The sequence below is a fragment of the Rhipicephalus microplus genome, chromosome 3, assembly GCF_043290135.1.
Source record: "Rhipicephalus microplus isolate Deutch F79 chromosome 3, USDA_Rmic, whole genome shotgun sequence".
In the NCBI taxonomy this organism is placed as follows: domain Eukaryota; kingdom Metazoa; phylum Arthropoda; class Arachnida; order Ixodida; family Ixodidae; genus Rhipicephalus; species Rhipicephalus microplus.
This window is the reverse complement of record NC_134702.1, coordinates 244,686,950-244,710,676: the sequence shown is the minus strand read 5'-3', so window position 1 is coordinate 244,710,676 and position 23,727 is coordinate 244,686,950. Positions and strand designations below refer to the sequence as shown.

The window sequence follows — 23,727 nt, the reverse complement described above, 5'->3', positions numbered from 1 at the left end:
GTGAAAGCTTGCCAGGGTCCTGTCTAACTACCCTGCCTCCAACTTCCACTGCACACTCCGTAATGATACTCGTCAGATTATCATTCATTGTATCTACGCTAAGGTTGGTTTCCTCACTGAGAGCCGAGTACCTGTTCTGCAGTGACACTCTCAATTCCTGTACTTTCCCTCTCAGTGCTAGCTGATTGATTGGCTTCTTGCGTATCAAGTTCTGTCGTTCCTTCTTCAAGTCTAGGCGAATTCGAGACCGTACCATTCTATGGTCACTGCATCGTACCTTGCCAATCACTTCCACATCCTGCACGACTCCAGGGTGTGCACTCATTATAAAGTCTATTTCGTTCTTATTTTCGCCATTAGGGCTCCTCCATGTCCACTTGCGGTTTTCTCGTTTTCGGTGGAAGGTATTCAAAATCCGTAAATTATTGCGTTCTGCGAATTCTACTAGTAGCTCTCCTCTGGCGTTTCTAGTGCCGATGCCATAATCTCCTACTGCCTGGTCTCCAGCCTGCTTCTTCCCTACCTTTGCATTAAAGTCGCCCATCACTATAGTATACTGTGTTTTTACCTTACTCATTGCCGATTCCACGTCTTCATAGAAGCTTTCAACTGAAGCGTCATCATGGCTGGATGTAGGCGCGTAAGCCTGTACTACCTTCATCTTGTATCTTTTATTCAGTTTAATTACGATACCTACCACCCTTTCATTAATGCTATAGTATTCCTCTATGTTGCCAGCAATGTTTCTGTGAATGAGGAACCCCACTCCCAGTTCTCTTCTGTCTGCCAAGCCCCTGTAGCAAAAGACGTGCCCATTCTGTAGCACCGTATAGGCCTCATCTGTCCTCCTAACCTCACTGAGCCCTATTATATCCCATTTAACACCCTCTAGCTCCTCGAATAGTACAGCTAGACTTCCCTCACTAGATAAGGTTCTAGCGTTAAACGTTGCCAAGTTCAGGTTCCAATGGCGGCCTGTCCGGATCCAGAGATTCTTAGCACCCTCTGCTGCGTTGCAGATCTGACCGCCGCCGTGGTCAGTTGCTTCGCAGCTGCTGGGGACTGAGGGCCATGAGTTATTTGACGTAATCATGTGGGAGGTAGTGGCCAGATACTGCACCAGGGTGGCCAATCCTTCTCTGGTGAGGGAGTGCGTTCTCGGCGGTGTTTGCCGGTGAGGCCACACCCCAGGCCTCTTAATGCAGTTCCATCAACACGCGGATTTTTTTTTAATCCGGTTGGGAACTGCGCGGTACCGGGATTTGAACCACGGACCTCTTGCATGCGAGGCGGATGCTCTAACCACTACGCCATCGCCGCACTACTGTCCTTGGCATTACTGTCTGTTAGATCTCATTATTATTGTGTTAAAACAAGGAAAAACGAGCCCTTAGGTATACACTTCTTTCCCTTATTTTATTGAAGGAGGGTCTCGTACTGGCAGACTTGGTGTGTTTAGGTTTTATAAGAGGGACAAATAATCAGCTGCCCGCTCATAATAAGTTCACGTCCTAGGTGACGCCAAACATGCGAATAAGAGTGTTTTCACACTCGTTGTTTTGCTTATAGATGGCGCTGACTGTCACTCCTACTTCTAAATTCACATATAAACCCCAAACAGTGGATAGAACGGCCGCTGTGACAGCTCAGTGGTTAGAGCATCGAACGCGTTATTCGAAGGTCGTAGGTTCGATTCCTGCTCACAGCTGGTAATTTTTTCATCCACTTTTCTTTCTTCTTTCTTCTTATTTACATTCCATTGGTTTTAATAACTTCCCCTGTACATTCCTTGGCATTACTGTCTGTTATATCTCATTAATATTGTGTTAAAACACGGAAATACGAACCATTAGGTATACACTTCTCTTCCTTATTTCACTGAACGAGGGTCTCGTACTGGCAGACTTGGTGTGTTTAGATTGTATAAGAGGGACAATTAATCAGCGGCCCGCTCATAATAAGTTCACGTGCTACGTGACGCCAAACATGCGCATAAGAGTGTTTTCACACTCGTCGTTTGGCTTATAGATGGCGCTGACTGTCACTCCTACTTCTAAAATTCACATATAAACCAAAAAAAGTGGATAGGGGGAAGGCCGCCGTGGTACCTCAGTGGTTAGAGCATCGAACGTGATATTCGAAGGTCGTAAGTTCGATTCCTGCTCACGGCTGGTTATTTTTTCATCCACTTTTCTATCTTTTTATTTACATTCCATTGGTTCTAATCACTTCCCCTGTACATTCCTTGTCATTACTGTCTGTTATATCTCATTAATATTGTGTTAAAACACGGAAATACGAGCCCTTAGGTATACACTTCTCTCCCTTATTTCACTGAACGAGGGTCTCGTACTGGCTGACTTGGTGTGTTTAGGTTGTATAAGAGGGACAATTAATCAGCTGCCCGCTCATAATAAGTTCATGTCCTAGGTGACGCCAAACATGCGAATAAGAGTGTTTTCACACTCGTTGTTTGGCTCATAGATGGCGCTGACTGTCACTCCTACTTCTAAATTCACATATAAACCCCAAACAGTGGATAGAACGGCCGCTGTGACAGCTCAGTGTTTAGAGCATCGAACGCGTTATTCGAAGGTCGTACGTTCGATTCCTTCTCACAGCTGGTAATTTTTTCATCCACTTTTCTTTCTTCTTTCTTCTTATTCACATTCCATTGGTTTTAATAACTTCCCCTGTACATTCCTTGGCATTACTGTCTGTTATATCTCATTAATATTGTGTTAAAACACGGAAATACGAGCCCTTAGGTATACACTTCTCTCCCTTATATATATATATATATATATATATATATATATATATATATATATATATATATATTTAAGGATAGAAGTGTATACCTAAGGGCTCGTTTTTCCGATTTCTTACACAATAATAATGAGATCGAACAGACCCTAATGCCAAGGGAAGTATAGGGGAAGATATTAGACCAAATTTTAATGTAAATACGAAGAAATATGGGTGAAAAGATAACTTGCCGTGGGCAGGATCTCAAGGCAACTTATATTTTCACCCACTTTTCTTTGTATTTACATTAAAATTTGGTCTAATATCTTCCCCTATACTTTCCTTGGCATTACTGTCTGTTAGATCTCAATTATATTTTGTTAAAACACGGAAAAACGAGCCCTTGGGTATACACTTCTTTCCCTTATTTCATTGAACGAGGGTCTCGTAATGGCAGACTTGGTGTGTTTAGGTTGTATAAGAGGGACAATTAATCAGCTGCCCGGTCATAATAAGTTCACGTGCTACGTGACGCCAAACATGCGCATAAGAGTGTTTTCACACTCGTTGTTTGGCTTATAGATGGCGCTGACTGTCACTCCTACTTCTAAATTCACATATAAACCCAAAAAAGTGGATGGAGGGAAGGCCGCGGTGATAGCTCAGTGGTTAGAAAATCGAACGCGTTATTCGAAGGTCGTGGGTTCGATTCCTGCTCACGGCTGGTTCTTTTTTCATCCACTTTTATTTTTCTTATTTACATTTCATTGGTTCTAATAACTTCATCTGTACATTCCTTGGCATTACTGTCTGTTAGATCTCATTATATTGTGTTAAAGCACGGAAATACGAGCCCTTAGGTACACACTTCTCTCCCTTATTTCACTGAACGAGGGTCTCGTACTGGCAGACTTGGTGTGTTTAGGTTGTATAAGAGGGACAATTAATCAGCTGCCCACTCATAATAAGTTCACGTGCTACGTGACGCCAAACATGCGAATAAGAGTGTTTTCACACTCGTTGTTTGGCTTATAAATGGCGCTGACTGTCACTCCTACTTCTAAATTTACATATAAACCCCAAACAGTGGATGGAGGGACGGCCGCTGTGATAGCTCAGTGGTTAGAGCATTGAACGCGTTATTCAAAGGTCGTAGGTTCGATTCCTGCTCACAGCTGGTAATTTTTTCATCCACTTTTCTTTCTTCTTTCTTCTTATTTACATTCCATTGGTTTTAATAACTTCCCCTGTACATTCCTTGGCATTACTGTCTGTTATATCTCATTAATATTGTGTTAAAACACGGAAATACGAACCATTAGGTATACATTTCTCTCCCTTATTTCACTGAACGAGGGTCTATACTGGCTGACTTGGTGTGTTTAGGTTGTATAAGAGGGACAATTTATCAGCTGCCCGCTCATAATAAGTTCACGTGCTACGTGACGCCAAACATGCGCATAAGAGTGTTTTCACACTCGTCGTTTGGCTTATAGATGACGCTGACTGTCACTCCTACTTCTAAATTCACATATAAACCCAAACAAAAGTGGATAGAGGGTAGGCCGCCGTGGTAGCTCAGTGGTTAGAGCATCGAACGCGATATTCGAAGGTCGTAGGTTCGATTCCTGCTCACGGCTGGTTATTTTTTCATCCACTTTTCTTTCTTCTTATTTACATTGCATTGGTTCTAATAACTCTCCTGTACATTCCTTGGCATTCATCATCATCATCATCAGCCTGACTACGTCCACTGCAGGACAAAGGCCTCTCCCATGTTCCGCCAGTTAACCCGGTCCTGTGCTTGCTGCTTCCAATTTACACCCGCAAACTTCTTAATCTCATCTGCCCACCTAACCTTCTGTCTCCCCCTAACCCGCTTCCCTTCTCTGGGAATCCAGTCAGTTACCCTTAATGACCAGCGGTTATCCTGTCTACGCGCTACATGCCCTGCCCATGTCCATTTCTTCTTCTTGATTTCAGCTACGATATCCATAACCCCCGTTTGTTCCCTAATCCACTCTGCTCTCTTCTTGTCTCTTAAGGTTACACCTACCATTTTTCTTTCCATTGCTCGCTGCGTCGTCCTCAATTTAAGCTGAACCCTCTTTGTAAGTCTCCAGGTTTCTGCTCCGTAGCTAAGTACCGGCAAGATACAGCTGTTATATACCTTCCTCTTGAGGGATAGTGGCAATCTACCTGTCATAATTTAAGAGTGCTTGCCGAATGTGCTCCACCCCATTCTTATTCTTCTAGTTATTTCAATCTCGTGGTTCGGCTCTGCGGTTATTACCTGCCCTAAGTAGACATAGTCTTTTACAACTTCAAGTGCACTATTACCTATCTCGAAGCGCTGCTCTTTGCCGAGGTTGTTGTACATTACTTTCATTTTCTGCATATTAATTTTAAGACCCACTTTTCTGCTCTCCTTGTCTAATTCCATAATCATGAGTTGCAATTCGTCCCCCGAGTTACTCAGCAATGCAATGTCATCGGCGAAGCGCAGGTTACTAAGGTATTCTCCGTTGACTCTTATCCCTAACTGTTCCCATTCTAGGCTTCTGAAAACCTCCTGTAAGCACGCGGTAAACAGCATTGGGGAAATTGTGTCCCCCTGCCTTACACCCTTCTTGATTGGTATTCTGTTGCTTTCTCTATGAAGCAGTGTGGTAGCAGTTGATCCCCTGTAGATTTCTTGCAGAATGTTTATATATACTTCATCTACGTCCTGATTCCGCAGTGTTTGCATGACGGCTGATATTTCTACTGAATCAAACGCCTTCTCGTAATCTATGAAGGCTATGTATAGTGGTTCGTTATACTCTGAGCATTTCTCTATTACCTGATTGATAGTATCAATGTGGTCAATTGTTGAGTAGCCTGTTCGAAATCCTGCTTGTTCCTTTGGTTGATTGAATTCTAATGTTTTCTTTACTCTGTTAGCAATTACCTTTGTAAATAGCTTGTATACTACAGAGAGCAAGCTGATCGGCCTGTAATTCTTCAAGTCCTTGTCATCTCCTTTCTTATGTATTAAGATGATGTTAGCGTTCTTCCAAGACTCTGGTACTCTTCCCGCCAGGAGACACCTCGTAAACAGGGTGGCTAGTTTTTCTAACACAATCTGTCCTCCATCTTTCAGCAGATCTGATGTTACCTGATCCTCACCAGCAGCTTTGCCCCTTTGCATGCTCTCCAAAGCTTTTCTGACTTCTTCTATCATTACTGGTGGGGTGTAATCTGGGTTACTGCTAGTTCATATCGTATTAAGGTCGTGGTTGTCTCGGCTACTGCACAGATCCCTGTAAAACTCCTCCGCTATCTTAGCTATCCTATCCATATTGGTAGTTATTTTGCCTTCTTTGTCCCTTAGTGCATACATCCGACTTTTGCCTATCCCAAGTTTCCTCTTCAATGCTTTGACACTTCCTCCGTTTTTCAGAGCGTGTTCAATTCTCTCCATGTTACACCTTCTTACATCGCATACTTTACGTCTATTAATCAACTTCGAAAGCTCTGCCAGTTCTATTTTGTCTGTTGTACTTGACACTTTCATGATTTGACGCTTTTTAATTAGGTTCTTCGTATCCTGTGAAAGCTTGCCAGGGTCCTGTCTAACTACCCTGCCTCCAACTTCCACTGCACACTCCGTAATGATACTCGTCAGATTATCATTCATTGTATCTACGCTAAGGTTGGTTTCCTCACTGAGAGCCGAGTACCTGTTCTGCAGTGACACTCTCAATTCCTGTACTTTCCCTCTCAGTGCTAGCTGATTGATTGGCTTCTTGCGTATCAAGTTCTGTCGTTCCTTCTTCAAGTCTAGGCGAATTCGAGACCGTACCATTCTATGGTCACTGCATCGTACCTTGCCAATCACTTCCACATCCTGCACGACTCCAGGGTGTGCACTCATTATAAAGTCTATTTCGTTCTTATTTTCGCCATTAGGGCTCCTCCATGTCCACTTGCGGTTTTCTCGTTTTCGGTGGAAGGTATTCAAAATCCGTAAATTATTGCGTTCTGCGAATTCTACTAGTAGCTCTCCTCTGGCGTTTCTAGTGCCGATGCCATAATCTCCTACTGCCTGGTCTCCAGCCTGCTTCTTCCCTACCTTTGCATTAAAGTCGCCCATCACTATAGTATACTGTGTTTTTACCTTACTCATTGCCGATTCCACGTCTTCATAGAAGCTTTCAACTGAAGCGTCATCATGGCTGGATGTAGGCGCGTAAGCCTGTACTACCTTCATCTTGTATCTTTTATTCAGTTTAATTACGATACCTACCACCCTTTCATTAATGCTATAGTATTCCTCTATGTTGCCAGCAATGTTTCTGTGAATGAGGAACCCCACTCCCAGTTCTCTTCTGTCTGCCAAGCCCCTGTAGCAAAAGACGTGCCCATTCTGTAGCACCGTATAGGCCTCATCTGTCCTCCTAACCTCACTGAGCCCTATTATATCCCATTTAACACCCTCTAGCTCCTCGAATAGTACAGCTAGACTTCCCTCACTAGATAAGGTTCTAGCGTTAAACGTTGCCAAGTTCAGGTTCCAATGGCGGCCTGTCCGGATCCAGAGATTCTTAGCACCCTCTGCTGCGTTGCAGATCTGACCGCCGCCGTGGTCAGTTGCTTCGCAGCTGCTGGGGACTGAGGGCCATGAGTTATTTGACGTAATCATGTGGGAGGTAGTGGCCAGATACTGCACCAGGGTGGCCAATCCTTCTCTGGTGAGGGAGTGCGTTCTCGGCGGTGTTTGCCGGTGAGGCCACACCCCAGGCCTCTTAATGCAGTTCCATCAACACGCGGATTTTTTTTAATCCGGTTGGGAACTGCGCGGTACCGGGATTTGAACCACGGACCTCTTGCATGCGAGGCGGATGCTCTAACCACTACGCCATCGCCGCACTACTGTCCTTGGCATTACTGTCTGTTAGATCTCATTATTATTGTGTTAAAACAAGGAAAAACGAGCCCTTAGGTATACACTTCTTTCCCTTATTTTATTGAAGGAGGGTCTCGTACTGGCAGACTTGGTGTGTTTAGGTTTTATAAGAGGGACAAATAATCAGCTGCCCGCTCATAATAAGTTCACGTCCTAGGTGACGCCAAACATGCGAATAAGAGTGTTTTCACACTCGTTGTTTTGCTTATAGATGGCGCTGACTGTCACTCCTACTTCTAAATTCACATATAAACCCCAAACAGTGGATAGAACGGCCGCTGTGACAGCTCAGTGGTTAGAGCATCGAACGCGTTATTCGAAGGTCGTAGGTTCGATTCCTGCTCACAGCTGGTAATTTTTTCATCCACTTTTCTTTCTTCTGTCTTCTTATTTACATTCCATTGGTTTTAATAACTTCCCCTGTACATTCCTTGGCATTACTGTCTGTTATATCTCATTAATATTGTGTTAAAACACGGAAATACGAACCATTAGGTATACACTTCTCTTCCTTATTTCACTGAACGAGGGTCTCGTACTGGCAGACTTGGTGTGTTTAGATTGTATAAGAGGGACAATTAATCAGCGGCCCGCTCATAATAAGTTCACGTGCTACGTGACGCCAAACATGCGCATAAGAGTGTTTTCACACTCGTCGTTTGGCTTATAGATGGCGCTGACTGTCACTCCTACTTCTAAAATTCACATATAAACCAAAAAAAGTGGATAGGGGGAAGGCCGCCGTGGTACCTCAGTGGTTAGAGCATCGAACGTGATATTCGAAGGTCGTAAGTTCGACTCCTGCTCACGGCTGGTTATTTTTTCATCCACTTTTCTATCTTTTTATTTACATTCCATTGGTTCTAATCACTTCCCCTGTACATTCCTTGTCATTACTGTCTGTTATATCTCATTAATATTGTGTTAAAACACGGAAATACGAGCCCTTAGGTATACACTTCTCTCCCTTATTTCACTGAACGAGGGTCTCGTACTGGCTGACTTGGTGTGTTTAGGTTGTATAAGAGGGACAATTAATCAGCTGCCCGCTCATAATAAGTTCATGTCCTAGGTGACGCCAAACATGCGAATAAGAGTGTTTTCACACTCGTTGTTTGGCTCATAGATGGCGCTGACTGTCACTCCTACTTCTAAATTCACATATAAACCCCAAACAGTGGATAGAACGGCCGCTGTGACAGCTCAGTGTTTAGAGCATCGAACGCGTTATTCGAAGGTCGTAGGTTCGATTCCTTCTCACAGCTGGTAATTTTTTCATCCACTTTTCTTTCTTCTTTCTTCTTATTCACATTCCATTGGTTTTAATAACTTCCCCTGTACATTCCTTGGCATTACTGTCTGTTATATCTCATTAATATTGTGTTAAAACACGGAAATACGAGCCCTTAGGTATACACTTCTCTCCCTTATATATATATATATATATATATATATATATATTTAAGGATAGAAGTGTATACCTAAGGGCTCGTTTTTCCGATTTCTTACACAATAAAATGAGATCGAACAGACCCTAATGCCAAGGGAAGTATAGGGGAAGATATTAGACCAAATTTTAATGTAAATACGAAGAAATATGGGTGAAAAGATAACTTGCCGTGGGCAGGATCTCAAGGCAACTTATATTTTCACCCACTTTTCTTTGTATTTACATTAAAATTTGGTCTAATATCTTCCCCTATACTTTCCTTGGCATTACTGTCTGTTAGATCTCAATTATATTTTGTTAAAACACGGAAAAACGAGCCCTTGGGTATACACTTCTTTCCCTTATTTCATTGAACGAGGGTCTCGTAATGGCAGACTTGGTGTGTTTAGGTTGTATAAGAGGGACAATTAATCAGCTGCCCGGTCATAATAAGTTCACGTGCAACGTGACGCCAAACATGCGCATAAGAGTGTTTTCACACTCTTTGTTTGGCTTATAGATGGCGCTGACTGTCACTCCTACTTCTAAATTCACATATAAACCCAAAAAAGTGGATGGAGGGAAGGCCGCGGTGATAGCTCAGTGGTTAGAAAATCGAACGCGTTATTCGAAGGTCGTGGGTTCGATTCCTGCTCACGGCTGGTTCTTTTTTCATCCACATTTATTTTTCTTATCTACATTTCATTGGTTCTAATAACTTCATCTGTACATTCCTTGGCATTACTGTCTGTTAGATCTCATTATATTGTGTTAAAGCACGGAAATACGAGCCCTTAGGTATGCACTTCTCTCCCTTATTTCACTGAACGAGGGTCTCGTACTGGCAGACTTGGTGTGTTTAGGTTGTATAAGAGGGACAATTAATCAGCTGCCCACTCATAATAAGTTCACGTGCTACGTGACGCCAAACATGCGAATAAGAGTGTTTTCACACTCGTTGTTTGGCTTATAAATGGCGCTGACTGTCACTCATACTTCTAAATTTACATATAAACCCCAAACAGTGGATGGAGGGACGGCCGCTGTGATAGCTCAGTGGTTAGAGCATTGAACGCGTTATTCAAAGGTCGTAGGTTCGATTCCTGCTCACAGCTGGTAATTTTTTCATCCACTTTTCTTTCTTCTTTCTTCTTATTTACATTCCATTGGTTTTAATAACTTCCCCTGTACATTCCTTGGCATTACTGTCTGTTATATCTCATTAATATTGTGTTAAAACACGGAAATACGAACCATTAGGTATACATTTCTCTCCCTTATTTCACTGAACGAGGGTCTATACTGGCTGACTTGGTGTGTTTAGGTTGTATAAGAGGGACAATTTATCAGCTGCCCGCTCATAATAAGTTCACGTGCTACGTGACGCCAAACATGCGCATAAGAGTGTTTTCACACTCGTCGTTTGGCTTATAGATGACGCTGACTGTCACTCCTACTTCTAAATTCACATATAAACCCAAACAAAAGTGGATAGAGGGTAGGCCGCCGTGGTAGCTCAGTGGTTAGAGCATCGAACGCGAGATTCGAAGGTCGTAAGTTCGATTCCTGCTCACGGCTGGTTATTTTTTCATCCACTTTTCTATCTTTTTATTTACATTCCATTGGTTCTAATCACTTCCCCTGTACATTCCTTGTCATTACTGTCTGTTATATCTCATTAATATTGTGTTAAAACACGGAAATACGAGCCCTTAGGTATACACTTCTCTCCCTTATTTCACTGAACGAGGGTCTCGTACTGGCTGACTTGGTGCGTTTAGGTTGTATAAGAGGGACAATTAATCAGCTGCCCGCTCATAATAAGTTCACGTGCTACGTGACGCCAAACATGCGCATAAGAGTGTTTTCACACTCTTCGTTTGGCTTATAGATGGCGCTGACTGTCACTCCTACTTCTAAAATTCACATATAAACCAAAAAAGTGGATAGAACGGCCGCTGTGACAGCTCAGTGGTTAGAGCATCGAACGCGTTATTCGAAGGTCGTAGGTTCGATTCCTGCTCACAGCTGGAATTTTTTTCATCCACTTTTCTTTCTTCTTTCTTCTTATTCACATTCCATTGGTTTTAATAACTTCCCCTGTACATTCCTTGGCATTACTGTCTGTTATATCTCATTATTATTGTGTTAAAACACGGAAATACGAACCATTAGGTATACATTTCTCTCCCTTATATCACTGAACGAGGGTCTATACTGGCTGACTTGGTGTGTTTAGGTTGTATAAGAGGGACAATTTATCAGCTGCCCGCTCATAATAAGTTCACGTGCTACGTGACGCCAAACATGCGCATAAGAGTGTTTTCACACTCGTCGTTTGGCTTATAGATGACGCTGACTGTCACTCCTACTTCTAAATTCACAGATAAACCCAAACAAAAGTGGATAGAGGGTAGGCCGCCGTGGTAGCTCAGTGGTTAGCGCATCGAACGCGATATTCGAAGGTCGTAAGTTCGATTCCTGCTCACGGCTGGTTATTTTTTCATCCACTTTTCTATCTTTTTATTTACATTCCATTGGTTCTAATCACTTCCCGTGTACATTCCTTGGCATTACTGTCTGTTATATCTCATTATTATTGTGTTAAAACACGGAAATACGAGCCCTTAGGTATACACTGATCTCCCTTATTTCACTGAACGAGGGTCTCGTACTTGCAGACTTGGTGTGTTTAGGTTTTATAAGAGGGACAATTAATCAGCTGCCCGCTCATAATAAGTTCACGTCCTAGGTGACGCCAAACATGCGAATAAGAGTGTTTTCACACTCGTTGTTTTGCTTATAGATGGCGCTGACTGTCACTCCTACTTCTAAATTCACATATAAACCCCAAACAGTGGATAGAACGGCCGCTGTGACAGCTCAGTGGTTAGAGCATCGAACGCGTTATTCGAAGGTCGTAGGTTCGATTCCTGCTCACAGCTGGTAATTTTTTCATCCACTTTTCTTTCTTCTTTCTTCTTATTTACATTCCATTGGTTTTAATAACTTCCCCTGTACATTCCTTGGCATTACTGTCTGTTATATCTCATTAATATTGTGTTAAAACACTGAAATACGAACCATTAGGTATACACTTCTCTTCCTTATTTCACTGAACGAGGGTCTCGTACTGGCAGACTTGGTGTGTTTAGATTGTATAAGAGGGACAATTAATCAGCGGCCCGCTCATAATAAGTTCACGTGCTACGTGACGCCAAACATGCGCATAAGAGTGTTTTCACACTCGTCGTTTGGCTTATAGATGGCGCTGACTGTCACTCCTACTTCTAAAATTCACATATAAACCAAAAAAAGTGGATAGAACGGCCGCTGTGACAGCTCAGTGGTTAGAGCATCGAACGCGTTATTCGAAGGTCGTAGGTTCGATTCCTGCTCACAGCTGGAATTTTTTTCATCCACTTTTCTTTCTTCTTTCTTCTTATTCACATTCCATTGGTTTTATTAACTTCCCCTGTACATTCCTTGGCATTACTGTCTGTTATAACTCATTAATATTGTGTTAAAACACGGAAATTCGAGCCCTTAGGTATACACTTCTCTCCCTTATATATATATATATATATATATATATATATATATATATATATATATATATATATATATATATATATATTTATATATATATATATATATATATATATATATATATATATATATATATATATATATATATATATATATATATTTAAGGATAGAAGTGTATACCTAAGGGCTCGTTTTTCCGATTTCTTACACAATAATAATGAGATCGAACAGACCCTAATGCCAAGGGAAGTATAGGGGAAGATATTAGACCAAATTTTAATGTAAATACGAAGAAATATGGGTGAAAAGATAACTTGCCGTGGGCAGGATCTCAAGGCAACTTATATTTTCACCCACTTTTCTTTGTATTTACATTAAAATTTGGTCTAATATCTTCCCCTATACTTTCCTTGGCATTACTGTCTGTTAGATCTCAATTATATTTTGTTAGAACACGGAAAAACGAGCCCTTGGGTATACACTTCTTTCCCTTATTTCATTGAACGAGGGTCTCGTAATGGCAGACTTGGTGTGTTTAGGTTGTATAAGAGGGACAATTAATCAGCTGCCCGGTCATAATAAGTTCATGTGCTACGTGACGCCAAACATGCGCATAAGAGTGTTTTCACACTCGTTGTTTGGCTTATAGATGGCGCTGACTGTCACTCCTACTTCTAAATTCACATATAAATCCAAAAAAGTGGATGGAGGGAAGGCCGCGGTGATAGCTCAGTGGTTAGAAAATCGAACGCGTTATTCGAAGGTCGTGGGTTCGATTCCTGCTCACGGCTGGTTCTTTTTTCATCCACTTTTATTTTTCCTATTTACATTTCATTAGTTCTAATAACTTCATCTGTACATTCCTTGGCATTACTGTCTGTTAGATCTCATTAATATTGTGGTAAAGCACGGAAATACGAGCCCTTAGGTATACACTTCTCTCCCTTATTTCACTGAACGAGGGTCTCGTACTGGCAGACTTGGTGTGTTTAGGTTGTATAAGAGGGACAATTAATCAGCTGCCCACTCATAATAAGTTCACGTGCTACGTGACGCCAAACATGCGAATAAGAGTGTTTTCACACTCGTTGTTTGGCTTATAGATGGCGCTGACTGTCACTCCTACTTCTAAATTTACATATAAACCCCAAACAGTGGATGGAGGGACGGCCGCTGTGATAGCTCAGTGGTTAGAGCATTGAACGCGTTATTCAAAGGTCGTAGGTTCGATTCCTGCTCACAGCTGGTAATTTTTTCATCCACTTTTCTTTCTTCTTTCTTCTTATTTACATTCCATTGGTTTTAATAACTTCCCCTGTACATTCCTTGGCATTACTGTCTGTTATATCTCATTATTAATGTGTTAGAACACGGAAATACGAACCATTAGGTATACACTTTTCTTCCTTATTTCACTGAACGGGGGTCTCGTACTGGCAGACTTGGTGTGTTTAAGTTGTATAAGAGGGACAATTAATCAGCGGCCCGCTCATAATAAGTTCACGTGCTACGTGACGCCAAACATGCGCATAAGAGTGTTTTCACACTCGTCGTTTGGCTTATAGATGGCGCTGACTGTCACTCCTACTTCTAAAATTCACATATAAACCAAAAAAAGTGGATAGGGGGAAGGCCGCCGTGGTAGCTCAGTGGTTAGAGCATCGAACGCGTTATTCGAAGGTCGTAGGTTCGATTCCCGCTCACGGCTGATTATTTTTTCATCCACTTTTCTTTCTTCCTTTTTACATTGCATTGGTTCTAATAACTCTCCTGTACATTCCTTGGCATTACTGTCTGTTAGATCTCATTATTATTGTGTTAAAACAAGGAAAAACGAGCCCTTAGGTATACAATTCTTTCCCTTATTTTATTGAACGAGGGTCTCGTACTGGCAGACTTGGTGTGTTTAGGTTGTATAAGAGGGACAATTTATCAGCTGCCCGCTCATAATAAGTTCACGTGCTACGTGACGCCAAACATACGCATAAGAGTGTTTTCACACTCGTCGTTTGGCTTATAGATGACGCTGACTGTCACTCCTACTTCTAAATTCACATATAAACCCAAACAAAAGTGGATAGAGGGTAGGCCGCTGTGGTAGCTCAGTGGTTAGAGCAGCGAACGCGATATTCGAAGGTCGTAGGTTCGATTCCTGCTCACGGCTGGTTATTGTTTCATCCACTTTTCTTTTTTATTTCTTCTTATTTACATTCCATTGGTTGTAATGACTTCCCCTGTACATTCCTTGGCATTACTATCTGTTAGATCTCATTATTATTGTGTTAAAACACGGAAAAACGAGCCCTTAAGTATACACTTCTGTCCCTTGTTTCATTGAACGAGGGTCTCGTACTCGCAGACTTGGTGTGTTTAGGTTGTATAAGAGGGAAAATTAATCAGCTGCCCGCTAATAATAATTTCACGTGCTACGTGACGCCAAACATGCGCATAAGAATGCATTCACACTTGTCGTTTGGCTTATAGATGGCGCTGACTGTCACTCCTACTTCTAAAATTCACATATAAACCAAAAAAAAAGTGGATGGAGGGAAGGCCGCCGTGGTAGCTCAGTGGTTAGAGCATCGAACGCGATATTCGAAGGTCGTAAGTTTGATTCCTGCTCACGGCTGGTTATTTCTTCATCCACTTTTCTATCTTTTTATTTACATTCCATTGGTTCTAATAACTTCCCCTGTACATTCCTTGTCATTACTGTCTGTTATATCTCATTATTATTGTGTTAAAACACGAAAATACGAGCCCTTAGGTATACACTTCTCTCCCTTATTTCACTGAACGAGGGTCTCGTACTGGCTGACTTGGTGTGTTTAGGTTGTATAAGAGGGACAATTAATCAGCTGCCCGCTCATAATAAGTTCACGTGCTACGTGACGCCAAACATGCGCATAAAAGTGTTTTCACACTCGTTGTTTGGCTTATAGATGGCGCTGACTGTCACTCCTACTTCTAAATTCACATATAAACCCCAAACAGTGGATGGAGGGACGGCCGCTGTGATAGCGAAGTGGTTACAGCATCGAATGCGTTATTCGAAGGTCGTAGGTTCGATTCCTGCTCACAGCTGGTATTTTTTTCATCCACTTTTCTTTCTTCTTTCTTCGTATTTACATTCCATTGGTTCTAATAACTTCCCCTGTACATTCCTTGGCATTACTGTCTGTTATATCTCATTAATATTCTGTTAAAACACGGAAATACGAACCATTAGGTATACACTTCTCTTCCTTATTTCACTGAACGAGGGTCTCGTACTGGCAGACTTGGTGTGTTTAGGTTGTATAAGAGGGACAATTTATCAGCTGCCCGCTCATAATAAGTTCACGTGCTACGTGACGCCAAACATGCGCATAAGAGTGTTTTCACACTCGTCGTTTGGCTTATAGATGACGCTGACTGTCACTCCTACTTCTAAATTCACATATAAACCCAAACAAAAGTGGATAGAGGGTAGGCCGCCGTGGTAGCTCAGTGGTTAGAGCATTGAACGCGTTATTCAAAGGTCGTAGGTTCGATTCCTGCTCACAGCTGGTAATTTTTTCATCCACTTTTCTTTCTTCTTTCTTCTTATTTACATTCCATTGGTTTTAATAACTTCCCCTGTACATTCCTTGGCATTACTGTCTGTTATATCTCATTAATAATGTGTTAAAACACGGAAATACGAACCATTAGGTATACACTTTTCTTCCTTATTTCACTGAACGGGGGTCTCGTACTGGCAGACTTGGTGTGTTTAAGTTGTATAAGAGGGACAATTAATCAGCGGCCCGCTCATAATAAGTTCACGTGCTACGTGACGCCAAACATGCGCATAAGAGTGTTTTCACACTCGTCGTTTGGCTTATAGATGGCGCTGACTGTCACTCCTACTTCTAAAATTCACATATAAACCAAAAAAGTGGATAGGGGGAAGGCCGCCGTGGTAGCTCAGTGGTTAGAGCATCGAACGCGTTATTCGAAGGTCGTAGGTTCGATTCCCGCTCACGGCTGGTTATTTTTTCATCCACTTTTCTTTCTTCCTTTTTACATTGCATTGGTTCTAATAACTCTCTTGTACATTCCTTGGCATTACTGTCTGTTAGATCTCATTATTATTGGGTTAAAACAAGGAAAAACGAGCCCTTAGGTATACAATTCTTTCCCTTATTTTATTGAACGAGGGTCTCGTACTGGCAGACTTGGTGTGTTTAGGTTGTATAAGAGGGACAATTTATCAGCAGCCCGCTCATAATAAGTTCACGTGCTACGTGACGCCAAACATACGCATAAGAGTGTTTTCACACTCGTCGTTTGGCTTATAGATGACGCTGACTGTCACTCCTACTTCTAAATTCACATATAAACCCAAACAAGAGTGGATAGAGGGTAGGCCGCTGTGGTAGCTCAGTGGTTAGAGCAGCGAACGCGATATTCGAAGGTCGTAGGTTCGATTCCTGCTCACGGCTGGTTAGTGTTTCATCCACTTTTCTTTTTTCTTTCTTCTTATTTACATTCCATTGGTTGTAATGACTTCCCCTGTACATTCCTTGGCATTACTATCTGTTAGATCTCATTATTATTGTGTTAAAACACGGAAAAACGAGCCCTTAGGTATACACTTCTTTTCCTTGTTTCATTGAACGAGGGTCTCGTACTCGCAGACTTGGTGTGTTTAGGTTGTATAAAAGGGAAAATTAATCAGCTGCCCGCTAATAATAATTTCACGTGCTACGTGACGCCAAACATGCGCATAAGAATGCATTCACACTTGTCGTTTGGCTTATAGATGGCGCTGACTGTCACTCCTACTTCTAAATTCACATATAAACCCAAACAAAAGTGGATAGAGGGTAGGCCGCTGTGGTAGCTCAGTGGTTAGAGCAGCGAACGCGATATTCGAAGGTCGTAGGTTCGATTCCTGCTCACGGCTGGTTATTGTTTCATCCACTTTTCTTTTTTATTTCTTCTTATTTACATTCCATTGGTTGTAATGACTTCCCCTGTACATTCCTTGGCATTACTATCTGTTAGATCTCATTATTATTGTGTTAAAACACGGAAAAACGAGCCCTTAGGTATACACTTCTGTCCCTTGTTTCATTGAACGAGGGTCTCGTACTCGCAGACTTGGTGTGTTTAGGTTGTATAAGAGGGAAAATTAATCAGCTGCCCGCTAATAATATTTTCACGTGCTACGTGACGCCAAACATGCGCATAAGAATGCATTCACACTTGTCGTTTGGTTTATAGATGGCGCTGACTGTCACTCCTACTTCTAAAATTCACAAATAAACCAAAAAAGTGGATGGAGGGAAGGCCGCCGTGGTAGCTCAGTGGTTAGAGCATCGAACGCGATATTCGAAGGTCGTAAGTTCGATTCCTGCTCACGGCTGGTTATTTCTTCATCCACTTTTCTATCTTTTTACTTACATTCCATTGGTTCTAATAACTTCCCCTGTACATTCCTTGTCATTACTGTCTGTTATATCTCATTATTATTGTGTTAAAACACGAAAATACGAGCCCTTAGGTATACACTTCTCTCCCTTATTTCACTGAACGAGGGTCTCGTACTGGCAGACTTGGTGTGTTTAGGTTGTATAAGAGGGACAATTAATCAGCTGCCCGCTCATAATAAGTTCACGTCCTAGGTGACGCCAAACATGCGAATAAGAGTGTTTTCACACTCGTTGTTTGGCTTATAGATGGCGCTGACTGTCACTCCTACTTCTAAATTCACATATAAACCCAAAAAAGTGGATGGAGGGAAGGCCGCGGTGATAGCTCAGTGGTTAGAGCATCGAACGCGTTATTCGAAGGTCGTAGGTTCGATTCCTGCTCACGGCTGGTTCTTTTTTCATCCACATTTCTTTCTTTTTATTTACATTCCATTGGTTCTAATAACTTCATCTGTACATTCCTTGGCATTACTGTCTGTTAGATCTCATTAATATTGTGTTAAAACACGGAAATACGAGCCCTTAGGTATACACTTCTCTCCCTTATTTCACTGAACGAGGGTCTCGTACTGGCTGACTTGGTGTGTTTAGGTTGTATAAGAGGGACAATTAATCAGCTGCCCGCTCATAATAAGTTCACGTGCTACGTGACGCCAAACATGCGCATAAAAGTGTTTTCACACTCGTTGTTTGGCTTATAGATGGCGCTGACTGTCACTCCTACTTCTAAATTCACATATAAACCCCAAACAGTGGATGGAGGGACGGCCGCTGTGATAGCGAAGTGGTTACAGCATCGAATGCGTTATTCGAAGGTCGTAGGTTCGATTCCTGCTCACAGCTGGTATTTTTTTCATCCACTTTTCTTTCTTCTTTCTTCGTATTTACATTCCATTGGTTCTAATAACTTCCCCTGTACATTCCTTGTCATTACTGTCTGTTATATCTCATTATTATCGTGTTAAAACACGAAAATACGAGCCCTTAGGTATACACTTCTCTCCCTTATTTCACTGAACGAGGGTCTCGTACTGGCAGACTTGGTGTGTTCAGGTTGTATAAGAGGGACAATTAATCAGCTGCCCGCTCATAATAAGTTCACGTCCTAGGTGACGCCAAACATGCGAATAAGAGTGTTTTCACACTCGTTGTTTGGCTCATAGATGGCGCTGACTGTCACTCCTAGTTCTAAATTCACATATAAACCCAAAAAAGTGGATGGAGGGAAGGCCGCGGTGATAGCTCAGTGGTTAGAGCATCGAACGCGTTATTCGAAGGTCGTAGGTTCGATTCCTGCTCACGGCTGGTTCTTTTTTCATCCACTTTTCTTTCTTCTTATTTACATTCCATTGGTTCTAATAACTTCATCTGTACATTCCTTGGCATTACTGTCTGTTAGATCTCATTAATATTGTGTTAAAACACGGAAATACGAGCCCTTAGGTATACACTTCTCTCCCTTATTTCACTGAACGAGGGTCTCGTACTCGCAGACTTGGTGTGTTTAGGTTGTATAAGAGGGAAAATTAATCAGCTGCCCGCTAATAATAATTTCACGTGCTACGTGACGCCAAACATGCGCATAAAAGTGTTTTCACACTCGTTGTTTGGCTTATAGATGGCGCTGACTGTCACTCCTACTTCTAAATTCACATATAAACCCCAAACAGTGGATGGAGGGACGGCCGCTGTGATAGCTCAGTGGTTAGAGCACAGAATGCGTTATTCGAAGGTCGTAGGTTCGATTCCTGCTCACAGCTGGTAATTTTTTCATCCACTTTTCTTTCTTCTTTCTTCGTATTTACATTCCATTGGTTCTAATAACTTCCCTTGTACATTCCTTGGCATTACTGTCTGTTATACCTCATTAATATTGTGTTAAAACACGGAAATACGAGCCCTTAGGTATACACTTCTCTCCCTTATTTCACTGAACGAGGGTCTCGTACTGGCTGACTTGGTGTGTTTAGGTTGTATAAAAGGGACAATTTATCAGCTGCCCGCTCATAATAAGTTCACGTGCTACGTGACGCCAAACATGCGCATAAGAGTGTTTTCACACACGTCGTTTGGCTTGTAGATGACGCTGACTGTCACTCCTACTTCTAAATTTACATATAAACCGTAACAAAAGTGGATAGAGGGTAGGCCGCCGTGGTAGCTCAGTGGTTAGAGCATCGAACACGATATTCGAAGGTCGTAGGTTCGATTCCTGCTCACGACTGGTTATTTTTTCATCCACTTTTCTATCTTCTTTCTTCTTATTCACATTCCATTGGTTTTAATAACTTCCCCTGTACAATCCTTGGCATTACTGTCTGTTATATCTCATTAATAATGTGTTAAAACACGGAAATACGAACCATTAGGTATACACTTTTCTTCCTTATTTCACTGAACGGGGGTCTCGTACTGGCAGACTTGGTGTGTTTAAGTTGTATAAGAGGGACAATTAATCAGCGGCCCGCTCATAATAAGTTCACGTGCTACGTGACGCCAAACATGCGCATAAGAGTGTTTTCACACTCGTCGTTTGGCTTATAGATGGCGCTGACTGTCACTCCTACTTCTAAAATTCACATATAAACCAAAAAAAGCGGATAGGGGGAAGGCCGCCGTGGTAGCTCAGTGGTTAGAGCATCGAACGCGTTATTGGAAGGTCGTAGGTTCGATTCCCGCTCACGGCTGGTTATTTTTTCATCCACTTTTCTTTCTTCCTTTTTACATTGCATTGGTTCTAATAACTCTCCTGTACATTCTTTGGCATTACTGTCTGTTAGATCTCATTATTATTGTGTTAAAGCAAGGAAAAACGAGCCCTTAGGTATACACTTCTTTCCCTTATTTTATTGAACGAGGGTCTCGTACTGGCAGACTTGGTGTGTTTAGGTTGTATAAGAGGGACAATTTATCAGCTGCCCGCTCATAATAGGTTCACGTGCCACGTGACGCCAAACATACGCATAAGAGTGTTTTCACACTCGTCGTTTGGCTTATAGATGACGCTGACTGTCACTCCTACTTCTAAATTCACATATAAACCAAACAAAAGTGGATAGAGGGTAGGCCGCTGTGGTAGCTCAGTGGTTAGAGCATCGAACGCGATATTCGAAGGTCGAAGGTTCGATTCCTGCTCACGGCTGGTTATTTTTTCATCCACTTTTCTTTTTTCTTTCTTCTTATTTACATTCCATTGGTTGTAATGACTTCCCCTGTACATTCCTTGGCATTACTATCTGTTAGATCTCATTATTATTGTGTTAAAACACGGAAATACGAGCCCTTAGGTATACACTTCTCTCCCTTATTTCACTGAACGAGGGTCTCGTACTGGCAGACTTGGTGTGTTTAGGTTGTATAAGAGGGACAATAATTCAGCTGCCCGCTCATAATAAGTTCATGTCCAAGGTGACGCCAAACATGCGAATAAGAGTGTTTTCACACTCGTTGTTTGGCTTATAGATGGCGCTGACTGTCACTCCTACTTCTAAATTCACATATAAACCCCAAACAGTGGATAGAACGGCCGCTGTGACAGCTCAGTGTTTAGAGCATCGAACGCGTTATTCGAAGGTCGTAGGTTCGATTCCTGGTCACAGCTGGTAAGTTTTTCATCCACTTTTCTTTCTTCTTTCTTCTTATTCACATTCCATTGGTTTTAATAACTTCCCCTGTACATTCCTTGGCATTACTGTCTGTTATATCTCATTAATATTGTGTTAAAACACGGAAATACGAACCATTAGGTATACACTTCTCTTCCTTATTTCACTGAACGAGGGTCTCGTACTGGGAGACTTGGTGTGTTTAGGTTGTATAAGAGGGACAATTTATCAGCTGCCCGCTCATAATAAGTTCACGTGCTACGTGACGCCAAACATTTTCATAAGAGTGTTTTCACACTCGTCGTTTGGCTTATAGATGACGCTGACTGTCACTCCTACTTCTAAATTCACATATAAACCCAAACAAAAGTGGATAGAGGGTAGGCCGCCGTGGTAGCTCAGTGGTTAGAGCATCGAACGCGATATTCGAAGGTCGTAAGTTCGATTCCTGCTCACGGCTGGTTCTTTTTTCATCCACTTTTCTTTCTTCTTATTTACATTCCATTGGTTCTAATAACTTCATCTGTACATTCCTTGGCATTACTGTCTGTTATACCTCATTAATTTTGTGTTAAAACACGGAAATACGAGCCCTTAGGTATACACTTCTCTCCCTTATTTCACTGAACGAGGGTCTCGTACTGGCTGACTTGGTGTGTTTAGGTTGTATAAAAGGGACAATTTATCAGCTGCCCGCTCATAATAAGTTCACGTGCTACGTGACGCCAAACATGCGCATAAGAGTATTTTCACACTCGTCGTTTGGCTTATAGATGACGCTGACTGTCACTCCTACTTCTAAATTCACATATAAACCCAAACAAAAGTGGATAGAGGGTAGGCCGCCGTGGTAGCTCGGTGGTTAGAGCATCGAACGCGATATTCAGAGGTCGTAAGTTCGATTCCTGCTCACGGCTGGTTATTTTTTCATCCACTTTTCTATCTTTTTATTTACATTCCATTGGTTCTAATCACTTCCCCTGTACATACCTTGTCATTACTGTCTGTTATATCTCATTATTATTGTGTTAAAACACGGAAATACGAACCATTAGGTATACACTTCTCTTCCTTATTTCACTGAACGAGGGTCTCGTACTGGCAGACTTGGTGTGTTTAGATTGTATAAGAGGGACAATTAATCAGCGGCGCGCTCATAATAAGTTCACGTGCTACGTGACGCCAAACATGCGCATAAGAGTGTTTTCACACTCGTCGTTTGGCCCATAGATGGCGCTGACTGTCACTCCTACTTCTAAAATTCACATATAAACCAAAAAAAGTGGATAGGGGGAAGGTCGCCGTGGTACCTCAGTGGTTAGAGCATCGAACGCGTTATTCGAAGGTCGTAGGTTCGATTCCTGCTCACGGCTGGTTATTTTTTCATCCACTTTTCTTTCTTCTTATTTACATTGCATTGGTTCTAATAACTCTCCTGTACATTCCTTGGCAATACTGTCTGTTATATCTCATTAATATTGTGGTAAAACACGGAAATACCAGCCCTTACGTATACACTTCTCTCCCTTATTTCACTGAACGAGGGTCTCGTACTGGCTGACTTGGTGTGTTTAGGTTGTATAAGAGGGACAATTAATCAGCTGCCCGCTCATAATAAGTTCACGTGCTACGTGACGCCAAACATGCGCATAAGAGTGTTTTCACACTCGTCGTTTGGCTTATAGATGACGCTGACTGTCACTCCTACTTCTAAATTCACATATAAACCCAAACAAAAGTGGATAGAGGGTAGGCCGCCGTGGCAGCTCAGTGGTTAGAGCATCGAACGCGATATTCGAAGGTCGTAAGTTCGATTCCTGCTCACGGCTGGTTATTTTTTCATCCACTTTTGTATCTTTTTATTTACATTCCATTGGTTCTAATCACTTCCCCTGTACATTCCTTGTCATTACTGTCTGTTATATCTCATTAATATTGTGTTAAAACACGGAAATACGAGCCCTTAGGTATACAGTTCTCTCCCTTATT

General features: G+C 42.0%; 1 protein-coding gene and 6 non-coding genes across 7 annotated transcripts in view; all 7 read left to right on the top strand.

The window, feature by feature from the left end:
- Window positions 1-23,727, top strand: part of LOC142803536 (uncharacterized) — a 236,829-nt gene that overhangs the window by 97,270 nt on the left and 115,832 nt on the right. The window lies entirely within an intron of this gene.
- Window positions 4,316-4,388, top strand: TRNAS-CGA (transfer RNA serine (anticodon CGA)). The gene has a single exon. It is a non-coding gene; the product is annotated as a tRNA-Ser (tRNA).
- TRNAS-CGA (transfer RNA serine (anticodon CGA)) lies at window positions 10,631-10,703 on the top strand. Its single transcript has one exon. It is a non-coding gene; the product is annotated as a tRNA-Ser (tRNA).
- TRNAS-CGA (transfer RNA serine (anticodon CGA)) lies at window positions 17,994-18,066 on the top strand. Its single transcript has one exon. It is a non-coding gene; the product is annotated as a tRNA-Ser (tRNA).
- Window positions 20,285-20,357, top strand: TRNAS-CGA (transfer RNA serine (anticodon CGA)). Its single transcript has one exon. It is a non-coding gene; the product is annotated as a tRNA-Ser (tRNA).
- On the top strand, window positions 21,203-21,275 carry TRNAS-CGA (transfer RNA serine (anticodon CGA)). The gene has a single exon. It is a non-coding gene; the product is annotated as a tRNA-Ser (tRNA).
- Window positions 22,126-22,198, top strand: TRNAS-CGA (transfer RNA serine (anticodon CGA)). The gene has a single exon. It is a non-coding gene; the product is annotated as a tRNA-Ser (tRNA).